This window comes from Choristoneura fumiferana, chromosome 7 (genome assembly GCF_025370935.1).
Source record: "Choristoneura fumiferana chromosome 7, NRCan_CFum_1, whole genome shotgun sequence".
In the NCBI taxonomy this organism is placed as follows: Eukaryota; Metazoa; Arthropoda; class Insecta; order Lepidoptera; family Tortricidae; genus Choristoneura; species Choristoneura fumiferana.
In genome coordinates, this window is record NC_133478.1 from 1,611,662 (window position 1) to 1,627,108 (window position 15,447).

General features: G+C 37.2%; 1 protein-coding gene across 3 annotated transcripts in view; it reads left to right on the top strand.

The window, feature by feature from the left end:
• Positions 1–653: 653 nt before the first annotated feature.
• LOC141429480 (dopamine D2-like receptor) overlaps positions 654–15,447 on the top strand; it is a 211,972-nt gene continuing 197,178 nt past the window's right edge. For all 3 annotated transcript variants that reach the window (XM_074089790.1, XM_074089789.1, XM_074089791.1), the window contains exon 1: positions 654–836. The gene's annotated coding sequence lies outside the window, so the exon portion shown is untranslated. The remainder of the gene's footprint in view (positions 837–15,447) is intronic.

The following is a 15,447-nucleotide window of genomic DNA, read 5'->3' on the forward strand; positions in this document are numbered from 1 at the left end:
GTCTGTTAGGGTTTATTTCACTCCTAGAGTTTACCCGCGGCTTCGCACGCGTAATTCAATAGATCCAGTACTTGTATGGAAAATCCGGGATTTTACCAAATTGCTAACTTTAAGTATACTGCATTATAAATCATCATCATCATCATCATCCCAGCCTATATACGTCCCACTGCTGGGCACAGGCCTCCTCTCAGAACAAGAGGGCTTGGGCTATAGTTCCCACGCGGGCCCAGTGCGGATTGGGATTGGGAGAAGGAAAACATCGCGAGGAAACCTGCACAAACCTGCGGAGCAATTCAATGGTGCGTGTGAAGTTCCCAATCCGCACTGGGCCCGCGTGGGAACTATAGCCCAAGCCCTCTTGTTCTATTATAAATAATATATGTATATATAAATATCAGTGCCAAATTACAAGACTCCACACACACACACACACACACACACACACACACACACATACTAGGTACTCACAACTCTCTACTCTAACTTTCGCATTTATAATATTATCCGCTAGGAATAGGATTAGTATAGGATGAGTAAGTCTCATAGTAGTTTCATGATCAAAAATTCTAGCGGCATCAGAAAAATTGAGGTGGTGACGCTGCTCCCTTGTAGCCAAGCCTCAGTCGCTCTCGCGCCCTTCACCAGGCCGGTTCACGCCGCCCGCCCATCGCGACGCACGTAACTTTAGTGAACATGTGAGTGAAGTGTATCAGTGCATATACATATAAATTGATGATTGGTGAAAAACATGTAGATATGGGAAGTTGATTGGAACTTGTTTTGAAGTGAAAGTAGCAGCTAACAGGGAATGCTTGTGGGAAATGGAATAACAGGTAGGTTTTTAAAGTCAAACGCATATCAAAGAAGAAATTTATTGATTTAATCAAATTTTTCACGACATATTGAGGCTTTTAAATACTGCAATATTATAAAGAAAAACCGGCCAAGAGCGTGTCGGTCACGCCCGAAATAGGGTTCCGTAGCCATTACGAAAAAAATAAGTAATATTTTTCGAAGGATTTCGTATTTTGTACGGAATATTTCAAGTTTAGGTATATTTTATACCTTAGGCTGCTATTTACTCTTAGGGGCTGTTTCACCATCCATTGATTAGTGTTAACTGACGGTTAAATGTGATGCGCCGTCTCCAAACAAAACAAATATAGACAGCATCACATTTAACCGGCAGTTAACACAAAACAATGGATGGTGAAACAGCCCCTTAAACTTAATGAAAATGTGGGAAATCAACTGAAAAAAATTCTTTGCTCACCCGCGACCTTATGAAGCTAAGTTTATGCAAGATATGCGTGTTCATGCAGTTCCTCCACCTCCACACTGTAAGAACACACACAAATCACACAAACCCATCATCATCACCACCACACTACACTGACGCGTTTCGAACTTAACCAGAGCTCATCTTCAGAGCAACATAACCGCTACCAGATGTTAGAGTTAGCTATCATAAGGTCGCGGGTGACCAAAGAAATTCTTTTCACTCATTGATATGGACCTCCGCAAAGTAACGCCTGATTCCATAAATTATTTGAAATGGGGGGTAGTTTTAATAATCCGTGGGATACCTGGTTATAGAATAGGATAGACCCATCTTGAGCCAAGGGTAGGGGTGTCGTAAAAGCGCCTAAGAGTACTAATAAGAGAGTGGGCTGTCCTCTTTGTTGCTAATATCGAACGCCAGTACCGTTGTCTGTAAGTCAAGCGAAACGACCATTATTATCACAAGAAAGTCCTTGTGAATGTTCACTTTCTCAACCAACGACGACCACGTTAGAGTTGACATAACTCCAAAGCATTTAAGTACATACTAAGTAATTGCGTTGCGTTGTCAGTATTCTCAAAATCCGCACAAAGCGTTTTAGCTCTTCCTTCATCAACCGCACAGCAAAGAGTGGAATTCCTTGCCTGCGACTGTGTTCCCTGAACACTACAATTTGGCCTTTCAAGTCCAGGGTGAATGAGCATTTACTAAGCAAGCATGCTCCATCGTAGGCCTCATCCTCGCTTTCCATCAGGCGGGATTGTCGCCACACGCAAGCCTATATTGTATAAAAAAAGTGAGTTCACACATAGATACTATTAACCAGCATGAGCTATTTTACTCTCTGGGTTGCGGCATATGTTCACTTATCTACTGATAGGCTGAAAAACTAAAAAAAAGTTTTGTGATTTTTTTTATTTTTAACAAGCTTTTTTTGCTGACTGTACTTTTTGTTGATAGTACTTGCATTGTCACCCAAACTACATTTGCATACCAAATTTCAAGTCGATGCTATTAACCGTTAAAGAGTTCCATCCTGTGGAGACGATCCTGGCTGGACTACCATGTTGTCACTACTAGATTATTGTATTGTCACGCGATTTACATAAGTATTCCAAATTTCAAGTCAATCTGACTACTGAAAGTTGGTCAAATTTAACTTGCAAGATTTGATTACAGACAGACAGACAGGTGAAACTGAATAAAAGCTTGTAATAGAAACTTAATTTTTCACTTAGTTCTAGGTAACAAGGCATTCAAATTTTATTCACACTCAAACACTCAAGAGCCATATTCGGTGCTATTGAAAAGATAAAATCAGTCAAGTGCAAGTCGTACTCATACATGAAGGGTTCCGTACCTACTACCTCCGTATAATGTTTTAAAAACAGTTCAGTAATAAAAAATAAAAGCTTTTTTGCTGACAGTACTTTTTGCCCCTGGTTACCAATATACTCGTCAAAACGAATCAACAAGCCCCTAGCAACTGTCAGTCGTCATCTTGTTCGCTTAGCAATGAATAACAACGCCTAGCCACCAAAAAACGCTTAAAAAATACGTTTCTTGTATAACTGACGACCCGTTTAATTTATAACTTTATTTAATTTTTAGTATTCAGTGGAACATAATCTGAGAAAATTTAAAGTGTCTAGTTATTACGGCTCCAGAGATAGAGCCCTGTGACAGACAGACAGACAGCGGAGTCTCAGTAATAGGGTCCCGTTGGCACCCTTTGGATACGGAACCCTAAAAGTACGCTCTATTTTCCTCAATACAAGTTGATGAAATGTTATATTTACACCACGTCACTGTGGAGATGTATGGGGCAAATATTGTGCTCTGAAATTCAAAAAGTACTAGTATATCATCAACTCCGGTCTATACGTCTTACTGTTGCGCACCAGCCTCTCGAATTTAGAGGGCTTGGGCTGTAGTGCCCACGTGAGCCCAGTGAGGAATGGGAAGTTCACACACACCATTGATTTTTTTGGTTGCAAGATTACAGAACGTTGAAAGCTAAATAAAGGTTTGTACGACTAGGTATTTGTAAGAGACTAGTTTCTTCCTTTTAGGGTTCCGTACCCAAAGGCTAGAAACGGAAACCCTATTACTAAGACTTCGCTGTCACCAGGCTGTATCTCATGAACCGTGATAGTTAGACAGTTGAAATTTTCACAGATTATGTATAACTGTGGCGGCTATAACAACAATTACTAAAGACAGAATAAAATAAATATTTAAGGTGGACTCCCATACCACAAACGTGATTTTTTTGGGCCGTTTTTTGCTAATGTCTAATGAATGTTGTATAGATGATACGGAGCCCTCCGTGCGCGAATGGCCGCTTTTTTAACCTTTATTTAAAGTTTTTTTTAAGGTCGCCTTTTTTATATAAATACTCATCTGTTGTAAACTAAATTCCCTCGCAATACTTTTAAACTTGTGTTGGGTTGTACCTTAAAAATGTTCAATGAATTCGGATTGTTTTAATATATACAGATGTTACATAAAACACGCTGCAGAACACCGTCGAAGTGTTGATCGTTTGCTTGTGGCCGGTAGACCTGCAGATCAAGTTAATGACTTTTGTACTCTCTAAAAACAAATGGCTTCTTTTTGTAACCCCACTTATTCCATCCACTGTTTTTACTTTGTATAAACAAGCCTATCTTTCACGCTGACTATGCAATCCATATCAATGTCAACCAATAATTAATAACCGGATGTATCAGAGACCTCAATCAATCCAGGACAATGCCTCCATCAATCAAGGCTGTTTACCGGAGACCGCACATACCAAATAACACACTCCTTTCTTTGCGTGCAAAAACAGGGCAGGCGTGTTGGGTTATATAAATAAATAAAATAAATATTGAGGAACATCACAGTCATAGTCTCAGAACAGTCAGTAAATGTATTTATAGATTTGACATTTTAATTTAATTCCGAATTTAAAATTATGTATTTTATTGTTTAAATTATATCTTATTTTACTGTGTCTACTGTGTTAAAAATAAAGTTGTGTTAAATACTTGTGATGTATATGTCGGCGGCCGATCGTAAAATCCGCCAGATCACGAAATTCCTAGGCATATCGTGAAATGCCGCCATTTCATGAATTGGCTAAGGGACATCCGCCATATCGTTCAAAACTCACCGTTTAGCGATTTGCCTAGTGACGTTTAGGCAGATCATGAAATTCCTAGGCATATCATGAAGCGCCGCCATTTCATGATTTGGCCAGTTTAGGCAGATCATGAAATTCCTAGGCGTATCATGAAACGCCGCCATATCGGTTCTGGCACTTCGCCGGCCGCTGCCGCGGCACGCTCGCTTCGCTCGCTCGGCTCGTGCGTCGTGATCACAACTAATACTAACCACTCCTCGCTTCGCTCGTCGTACCTAAATTTTTCTATATAAATAAATACCAACTAGTGAATACTTTATTTATCAACAAAATACTAACCTCTAAAATACGGGCAGACGTCCATGGTTTTTTCACATTGTGCACAGAATCCGTTTGATTCACATAAAAAGAACGGAGCTGATGTTCAAAAGCTTCTTTTGCACTTCTATTTTGAATTCAATCACTATTTTCGGTTTAAATATCATTTTGTTGCGACGCCGACATTTTTCACGCGCTAAACAAACACGGCCGGTCAGCTGGTCACGGCCGCCATTGCATACGCAGCGCCACCAGTGGCCAAATAAGAAACTATTTTACGATGTGCCCGGTATAGAGCTAGGAATATCGACGAATGCGTTGCTCTAATCGATCTGCCGTATTATTTCTCAGGCACATCGTGATATGCCTGGCCAACGTTTAGGCATATCATGAAATGGCGGCGTTTCACGATATGCCTAGGAATTTCGTGATCTGGCGGATTTTACGATCGGCCGCCGACATATACATATCATTTAATAATATTGTAAATCTGTTTTAAAAAAAAATATACCTCGTTGAGTTTCTTGCCGGATTCTTCTCAACGGAGGTTTTTCCGAACCGGTGGTAGATTTTTTTTTGACATTCATAAGTGCTTGTTATGGCCTAAATTGAATAAAGTTATTTTGACTTTGACTTTGACTTTATTTTTGACATTTTAATTGTTAGTTAGTTATTGTATTCATTTTTATCTTTGACTTTTTTATTATGTATGACGATCCCTAGAGGAGAACCAGTCTTATTTTAATTGTTTTTTTTCGCATCATGACATGATTGGAAATTTATTTTTATATTATTATTAATCTTATTTACACCTTTGACGATTTCAATATAAATTCTTATACATAACTGACATTTATGTAAATTATAATGTAATCTTATATTGAATGAATAAATAAACTAAACGAACCTTTTTACAGAGCAGAGCGGGAAAACGAGGTAAAATATGTAGTTGGATCTAAATCCAAACGTCTAAACGTTTTTTAACCGGGTCTCTATTGACTGGTCGAAAATTGTTAGTCGTAATGTACGTTTGTTAAAAAAAGTCAGGACTCAGGAGGCTATAGGCTACTTTTTAGTCGTATCTTTAAATTTTCGGATGGGAACGGAAGCAATACCATGCCCTCGGTACCGCTCTGCTTTCAGAGCATGACATGAGTGCGTGTGAGCTAACTTTGGGGGCGGCAGACGTGAACTTGCCTTCGAAATCTCAAATCTTAAAAAAATCTTATCTTATTCTTCTTATTCTTCTTTTCTTTCTTTCTTAAATCCAAAAGCTTAATGGTTACTTGACCTGAAATGTATATTTCAGAACTAAATTATTGTTATTATTATTTTAAAATTTATGACGGTGGAAGCATTCTACACTTCCACTGAACGTAGATATAGTTTAGATATAGTTAGTTTAGTATTGTAACTAAGGGACCCCATACATCCCTGTATTTTTATTATTATTATTTTTTGTATTTTTTTTCTTTAATTGTATAATATAGTTTTTAAGTATTTTATTTGTAATTATATTATTATGAAAAAATGACTTTCTGCCAAGTTTCTTGCGGCGCATTCTTCTTGGCAATGATGGTCTTTCCGAAAGCGCTGGTAGTTTAAAAAAATGACGTGTAAAAGTGCCCATTGCGGCCTATTTACTGAATAAATCATTTGAGTTTTTTTTTTTTTTTTTCTCAAGAGGATCGGGATAAAAGCTTAAATTTCAACCGCTAGTATTTGTATGCAACGTTAGTGAAAGCAACGAATTCTATTGTGGAAATTCCCACGGGGTTTTTTTGCAGAATCCCGGAATTTAAATTGAACTGCTAGACTTGTTTACGCGTACGAAGCCAGGTAAAGCCTAGTTATTTATTAAATAATTGTTGCAGATTCGATGATTTTATGATGCCCTGTACATGTTACGATGTATTTGTTAATTGGTTATTACCTATTTATTGTACACTTTTCCGACACACACTCATTTGTGCTGATTCCGGTCCAACACATTAGGTGCAAAGATATGAAGGTGTTGGCTGAAAATCAGCGCTGTAGTAGGCAGCATATACTTACTGCAGCATAATGCTGAGTCAATTCCTTTTCGACATCATCAAATGTTTTTATTTTCTGTAAATTATGTATTATTTAAAAAAAAAGCCGTGGTGGCCTAGTGGTTTGACCTATCGCCTCTCAAACAGAGGGTCGTGGGTTCAAACCCCGGCTCGCACCTCTGAGTTTTTCGGAATTCATGTGCGGAATTACATTTGAAATTTTACCACGAGCTTTGCGGTGAAGGAAAACATCGTGAGGAAACCTGCACAAACCTGCGAAGCAATTCAATGGTGCGTGTGAAGTTCCCAATCCGCACTGGGCCCGCGTGGGAACTATGGCCCAAGCCCTCTTGTTCTGAGAGGAGGCCTGTGCCCAGCAGTGGGACGTATATAGGCTGGGATGATGATGATGATATGTATTATTTTAAGTTCGATGTCGAAATAAAGTTATGTCTATGTCTATGTCTATTTGTTTTTGCTTTCCACGGATCTCTCAGCCCTCGAAGTGTTTTTGCACGCGCAGGGTGTTCGCCTAGGCCTGTCCTTATTTATATCTCCGTGGCTGTCGTGTACCCGCTTTAAGAGCTCTATTCAGACAGGGTTAATTAATATATTGCCGGATACTTTATTTAGATTTTAAATTGTTAAACTTGTCTTAAACTTTCCTTTGCCTGTGCCTTTTTTTTCAGGAGAGCGTTTTGAAATTGTTACTGTGTTTTTTCGTGTCCTGCACTTAAAATGAATGAATGAATAAAATGCTTAAATGCTTTGTATAATCTAGAAAATTATTAATTAAAATTCTCGTCATCCCAGCCTAGTTACACGTTCAATAGCTGGGCACAGGCCTCCACTCAGAATTAGAGAGCTTGGGCAGTAGTTCTCACGCGAGCCCAATGCGGATTGGGAACTCACACACACCATTGAATTGGTACAGGTTTCCTCACGATGTTTTCCTGATTAATTAAAATGTAAGCTTAGAAAGACACGAATAAGTTTAAAAAAACACAGAATTTGACTTACTTAAATCAGCCTTCTTGTTATGTACAGTCACCTGCATTTATATCTGCCCCAGAGGAGCGTGCAAAAATATCTGACATGTCCTTCCGGCCCTAGAAATAGAGTCGTATCAGATATTTTTGCACGCTTTGTGCATCAGATATTGGAACTGGTGACTGTACCTACTAGAAACATATAATCTTGCGAATTTCATACTCAATCCTGTGATGATTATAACACTGTTTTATAAAAAACATCACCGTTCGTTCGTTCATGCGTGATTCCGTGGATGAACCAGTTTGCAAAACACTATTATAGAAAAAAAGGTCATGATCACCTGTCATATCTATGTGTGTGTATTGTGCCGTATTGAGTAGAAAAATGTTGTATCTGAGCCGTCTGATGGCATCCTTACGACACCATGTTCTTCTCGGCCATTTTACGTTGTGTTCGCCAGAAGACTGTCTTCAAACAACACTCACATGGCGAACATGGCGTCGTAAGGACACCATCAGACGGCTCAGATACAATATCCCCCCAGCTACAATAGCCACGGGTCACCTTACCTTGGACGTTATCCACCAAACAACAAGGACAAATTTTGACCAATGACGTAAGGGTACATTTCGTGTCACGTGGCTATTTTTAAACGACTTCTATTTGTTGAAAGTAAATCACGAACTCAAAAGAAACCGCAAATTTCATAGTTTTACTTTTTAATATTTCATTGTTATTTTACATTTTTATTTTTGTTTTTGACTTCTGACTATTTTCAATATTGATTATTATTTTCAGTTTTTACTTGCCATTTTTATTTTTCAAATTATTTTATGAATTTTAATTGGACGATCCCCTGACATTATTGTAATTTTATTTTTATTTTATGAGAACCTGTTTTGAATTTTAATTGGTTTATTGCTTTTTATTATTTTATTCAATTTAAACATTTTGTGACATTCAATTGTTTTTCAATTTAATCTTTTGTGTATTCTTAACAATTTCAGTATAAATGCTCGTAACTTTGATATGTACAAACTATGATGTAATTTTATACTGACTGAACAAATAATCTGATCTAATCTAATCATACGACAATTTTATTACACAACAAAAATGAGTTATAACTTACTTCTATTATATTTTCCAGCATTAACTGAGTTTGAAACGCAAGTTTTGTATCACGTTAAAAATTCCACCCTGTATATTTTGTCTTTTTCACGAAGCCTAAGTGTAAACATTTTAACTAATAAGGTTTAGCGCTCGTTTGTGAAATGATATCTTCTTAAAGCACTTTACACCTTACGTAACTTTCCATAAATCGCAACCCCTCATATTTCCCCCCATTTGAGAAGGAAGCGCGACGAAATGTAAAGGAACATTACTGGGGATCCGAAACGAGTGGTAAATGTACCGAATATTTGCGAATTCGGAGGTCGGATGAGGATTTTCTCGGATTTCAGATGATACCTACCTATCCATGGATTTTTACGCGTCTTGCTGTAAATTTTGGCTAGTTTTGAACAAATGTGCTTGGATAATCACTTTAGCGTAAAATAAATCGAGAAAAGTATGGTAGACATAGACATAGACATAGACATAACTTTATTTCGACATCGAACTTAAAATAATACCTAATTTACAGAAAATAAAAACATTTGATGATGTCGAAAAGGAATTGACTCAGCATTATGCTGCAGTAAGTATATGCTGCCTACTATAGCGCTGATTTTCAGCCAAAACCTTCATATCTTTGCACCTAATGTGTTGTATGTGTTGGTACGGCCGTGCCTTTGTTTTTATTTTGCCGTGCCCCCAGATAAATATGGCCATTACAAAAATATTCCTTGAGAATGATAGAGGTGCACTAAAAACGAATTTTTCCAAATTCTTACAGAATTCATACATTACTAACCAATTTTTTTATTCTTCTACGTAAAACATTCAAAATACACAGAAGATCTTAAATCCGTTTATTTTTGCTTTTTGACACTAGTTTTTTACAATTTTTCTTTGCGCGAAAACAAATAGACTGTCAAATAATCACTTTTTTTAAACTTTGATCTCTGTGACATCTGTGATACGTTTAGAAATAAAATAACACCAATCATCATTTTCCAACCAAAAACTGACTTCTTAAATAATATTTTAGCAACATCTGACATACGACACGAGACTAGAGTGATTTGTAAAGGTGTACAAACTTTGAACATTATGAAATTGTCATGAGAAATTTTCGACCATAATAGAAACCCCCACTATTTGAAAATATTCTGATTACATCACTTCCAGGACATCTCTCCATGGACTTAGAAGACATATGTTACGATAATATCCACAAGGACCGGAACTCCACGATTTAACAGTGCCATTTGGCTGTTAACCAGGACACAGCTGATTTACAGCTTCACGACCCTTGATGGTCCCCATATTGGCCATTTGGGGCAATGTGTCCATATAAACAACATGTTAGGCAAGTCCTTGAATAGACCAATTAGTAAGTTTGTCTCATGATTGAACACGGTCTATCACCCTCTGTCTATAATTAAATAAATAAACACACGGGACAGTTCCAGAGGGATAAGTTTAGTTTATTTATTCATTCCTTCAATAAAATATCTAATACCTTTAAACAAGCAAATTCTTGTTCTTGTTGTCATACTTGGGGTATCTCGGAAACGGTTCAAACGATTTCGATGCAATTTGGTATGTGGGGGTTTTCGGGGGTGAAAAATCGATCTAGCTTGGTCTTGATCTCTGGGATAAAGCTTATTATCGAGTTTTAGCCCGAGCAAGCTCGATCGCCCAGGTACTTGCATCATAAGTTCGCAAACTAGCGATATTTCACCTACTAATAAACCCTCATGAGTCTTTTTTTAAAATATTAATTAATTTAGAACTTGAGTATATAAAATCTAAATATAACAAAGGTAAAATAATCCATAATATTTAATTAGTTTAAGGCTTTTAAACACGTAGCGCATAGAGAATGAGTTTTTAAATTACTTAAATTAATATGTTTCTCGCGCGATACTGTTATAGCTTGTAAAATATTTAATAAAATAGAATATCCCATTAAAAATATTATGATATATACCTTGATTGTTGTCTTTAACGACAAAAGAAGTGAGATTTGAATGGGTCCCAAGTGCCAAGGTGCCAAGTCCAATGGTCAGTCCTGAAATTTATTTATGTCAATATAAAATATTTTATAACAACTTTGATATCATTTCTTCTTATAACTTAGGATAATATGAAGCCTAAGGTTGGACTTGGCTAGTTCTCATATACGAACTGGCACTTGAGGTATCCCATCATAGGCGTCTAGGTTGGCAACGCATCTGCAATCCCCCTGGTGTGTGTGTCTATGGGCGGTGGTGATCTCTTACCATCAGGAGACCCACTTGCTCGTTTGCCATCCAGTCGAATAAAAAAAAACAACTAAAACGGTCATGGGAGAGCCCTATGTTCGATGGCTAGTTTCTACTAGAAAGCCAAATTTTCGGAAGAATAAAATAAGAACTTAGTTTTAAAACTTGCGGAGGCTTTAATATAGCCACGTAAGTAGCACTGCGCTGGTAGACTGCTGTCGTAGCAGTAGGGGCCCGGACATCGTAAGCAAACCTCAAATTAAGTCTGTCGCTATTAAAATTATTTTTTGAGAGGAAATTTATTTGCATTTCGAATAACTAGTTTGCCAGAGCTCTATAATTTACAGTGCTGGAAGAGCGGGCAAACCTAGTTTTTTAAAGAGGCTCTGCAGGGCTCTCGGTTGGACTGTATGCCATTTAAAATACGCACACATCTCTTAAACAGCCGATGGTCTTCAGTACAACTACCCCATACCGCCAATCCATAGAGAATGTGTGATTTGAAAAATGCATGATACGCTTGTAAAGAAGAAATGTTTTTAAGCGCTTCAGAGCAAAAATGAAACTACTGAGTTTGCCACAGAGAAAATCTACATGCCAGTTTAAGTTTTCATCGACATAAACACCTAAAATGTAGCTTCATTTACAGCCAGAACCGACCAGTTATTTGATTTTATATCTAGCCTATTGTACAGTAAAGTTCATAGACTTGTGAGCAAAAAATTGATAAAAAATATCTGAACACGTTTCTACGCCATTAATAGAGTCTTGTTCAGATACTTTTGATCAAAATTTTGCTCACATATTTATGAACTCGACTGTACTACCTGTACTCGTACTTCACTATTGTTATGTGCAATAAAAAGTCATTGTATTGTATTGTATATTCATGTAAATTATACTCATCAGCCTTTGCACCAAATAATTATTTTCAATAATTTGAGCACAACTGAACTTTATCAGTGTAACTAGGTATTGAACGTAGAACCTCCAGCTTCATATTCAGCATTTATACCAACTAGGCTTTCAGCTCAACAAAAATCAACGATACAAACATTAAACAAAAAATTACAATTCGTAAATCGTGTTCATTTAACGCATTTTGCAATATCTCCGTCCTATTTTGCGGGCGTTTCGCTCCGAAAATTTACGAATCCTTCCTTTTATCTCATTATTCGCAAAACATAATACGAACAGCATAAAGCACGAGAGACAGTTGATATGCCTAATGATTCGTGACGTCAATTCCTTTTAGGGCAAAATGAGACCGAGACTTTACCGCTTGGATCTGTAAATGTTTTTCCATATTTGATGCGATTCGGCTTATGCAAATAAAGGAATATTAGATTTGTGGGATTAATGTATCTGAGGTTTGTCAAAATAATTGACGCATTTTTAATGTTTTTAGGGCTCCGTACCTCGAAATGAAAAAAACCGGCCAAGAGTATTATATTATACGGAATCTTCCAAGTTTAGGTATATTTATACCTTAGGCTGCTATTTAAGAGTAAAACTACTAACAATCCTCAAGCAAACTTAGCCGTTATAGTTTTCCTTAAAAGTTTGATATATGTATTACAGTCCTGAATTTTTTCAAATTTTTCCACCCACCGGCTTAGATTATAGATTATTTAAATAGTTCCTCCAAGCATGGAAAGAAATAAACCAGAACGACTCGGTTTCCGCGAACGTGAGCCGAATCAAAATTGATTCCGATCTGTTACTCGCAGATTAGAGCGAACATTCGGCAGGGTTATTGATAGGCGTATTGGGACCAACAGGGCTCGTTAGTCTACAAAACTGATGAGGAAAATAACACGGTTTTTACTTACTGTTGTTGTTGTGGTGGTTGTGTTGTGTACGTTTCTGCCGAGGCGGAGTAGATGGCGACCGCAGCATTAATATCTCTCCTTACTTTATCGTATTCTATTTTTAACATCCGACGCAAAAAGATGGCTGTTATTCGTAATAAGTTTCACCGCTATGTGGCTCTGTGTCTGTCTGTGGCACCGTAGCTCTTAAACGGGTGAACCGATTGGAATGTGGTTTTTTCATTTGAAAGCAGGGTTTTTAGCGATGGTTCTTAGACATGTTTTATCAAAATTGGTTAAGCCGTTTTTGAGATGCTGAACTTTGAAGTGACGATGTCGGGGGTTTTCCAACTTTTAGTTGTTTAGGTTACTCGTATATCCTATAATAATCCATATTAACATTATAAATGCGAAAGTGTGTGTATTTGTATGTTTGTCCGTCTTTCACGTCGAAACGGAGCGACGGATCGACGCGATTTTTGGCATAGAGATAGTTTATGAGCCAGAGAGTGACATAGGCTACTTTTTATCCCGGAAAAATGCACAGTTCCCGAGGGAAGCTAATCTTATAAAACTCGGATGATTAATTCTAGTGTACTCGTATAAAGTAATTACGTAATTTCAAAGCAAAACCTATTTATTAATCCAAACCAGAATAATCCAAAGCCAGCAAAGACAGCTACAAAGGGCCTTTTGCTCAGTTATTAAGCAGGTGTAATGACCGCGAATATAATGAATATTTTTTTAAACGACGGCCATTTTAAATAAGTACGCTTTGTGATAAAATTGGCTTTGTCTAAGTGAATAAGATTTTAATTTTGTGGCGCTTGTATTGTTACGCTCAGAAGCACCTGGTAACTATACAATTTGCTAAACTGCTAAGAATGAGAAAATAGAAATTTTACTTGTGTAAAACTCTAGTGGATTAACCTGCAAATTCGTTTGCTTTACTCAATAATCTTTCAAAGGGCTGGCAACGCACCTGTGATACTCCTCGTGTTGCTGGTGTGGTGTCTATGGGTGGTGGTGGTGATCAGATGACCCGAGTTTATGGGATATATAAAAAATATTGTTGCTAAATAGTTGCTTCCTGAAGGAACCTAGAGAAAAATTGCTAGATAGTTAATAAAAGTAATAAAGGACTATAAACTTGATATTTTTATCGCAACTATGGCATTTAATCTACTCTTAGAGCTGGTAATTTTAAAAAAACAAGCATGATCAAAAATACAAAAATATGGTTACATATTTTAATAACGAAAATTAAAATACCTACGGTTAAAATGTCGATGATCAAAATATCGAAAATTAAATTATCGATTGTATCACAATATCGAAAGTTGTAACAAAATGTCTAAGATTGAAATGTCGATAGATTAAAATTTCGAATGAGTAAAAATATCGATAGCCAAATATATGTAAGTTGTAAATGTCAACATATTTGAATGTCGAAAATTAAAATATCGTACATACAAATCTGCTTTATTTATTGCTCCTTTCTCTTAATAGCATTTATTTTACATAATCCAGTCATTTTTAGCACTCGCCGGCCGCTGCCACGGCACGCTCGCTTCGCTCGCTCGGCTCGTGCGTTGTTGTGGTCACAGTTCTGACCTAGCCGAACCAAATATTTTTGGTAACACATGATAGTTCATACATAAGATATTCGATACTCTGTACTTCGATATTTTGGACTTCGATATTTATATCTTTCGATGTCAATTTGTAGATAAATATATTTTCCATATATTGGACGTAGGTTAGCTAACCAATGACAATATAAACTTTCGTTATTTTAATTTTCGACATTTAGGTAAAGTCGATATTTTAATTTTCGATATTTTGAACATCGACATTTTACCCGTAGGTATTTTAACTTTCGTTATTCAAATATGTAACCAAAAATATACCTTACCTCCACCTTATTGTTTTACTAATGATAACACCATTAACTGTCGCTTCCGCCAGCACATAGAGCTACGTTCCTCATAGTACCAACGAGTGCACCCTTCGCCATGAATCTTCGTCGCGAGTATATCTGTCTGGACGGAGACGGGGAGAATCCCCCGGACTCAGGAGGAAGTGTGTTGTTGGAAAATAGTAGGCTCAAGAAAACGCATGGAACGTGGGATTTGGATGTGAAAATACCGGGAAGTAAAAGGCGTTCAAAGTTGCAAATGACTAATTTAATCTTGTCTAGTTCAATAAGCCAGTCTAGACAAATTTAATATAAAATGATATTGTACCGGATAACTGTTGTTGCGGAGAAATTTTGCATGTTCATGATTGCAGACATATTGGGAGTATGTACCTAAGCTCTTTCTGCAAAGGGACATTATACGAAAACTGTCATTCTTGGAGACAGACATTAGAAGAAGCTGACATTATGCAAAAGACGTGCTGACATTATCGCTCTGCGCGTCCAGTACAGTGATGCGTTCAGGGTTCTGTTGCGGCTGCCGAGACATTGCAGCGCATCAGGAATGTTCGCGGATGCGCTCGCATGTGG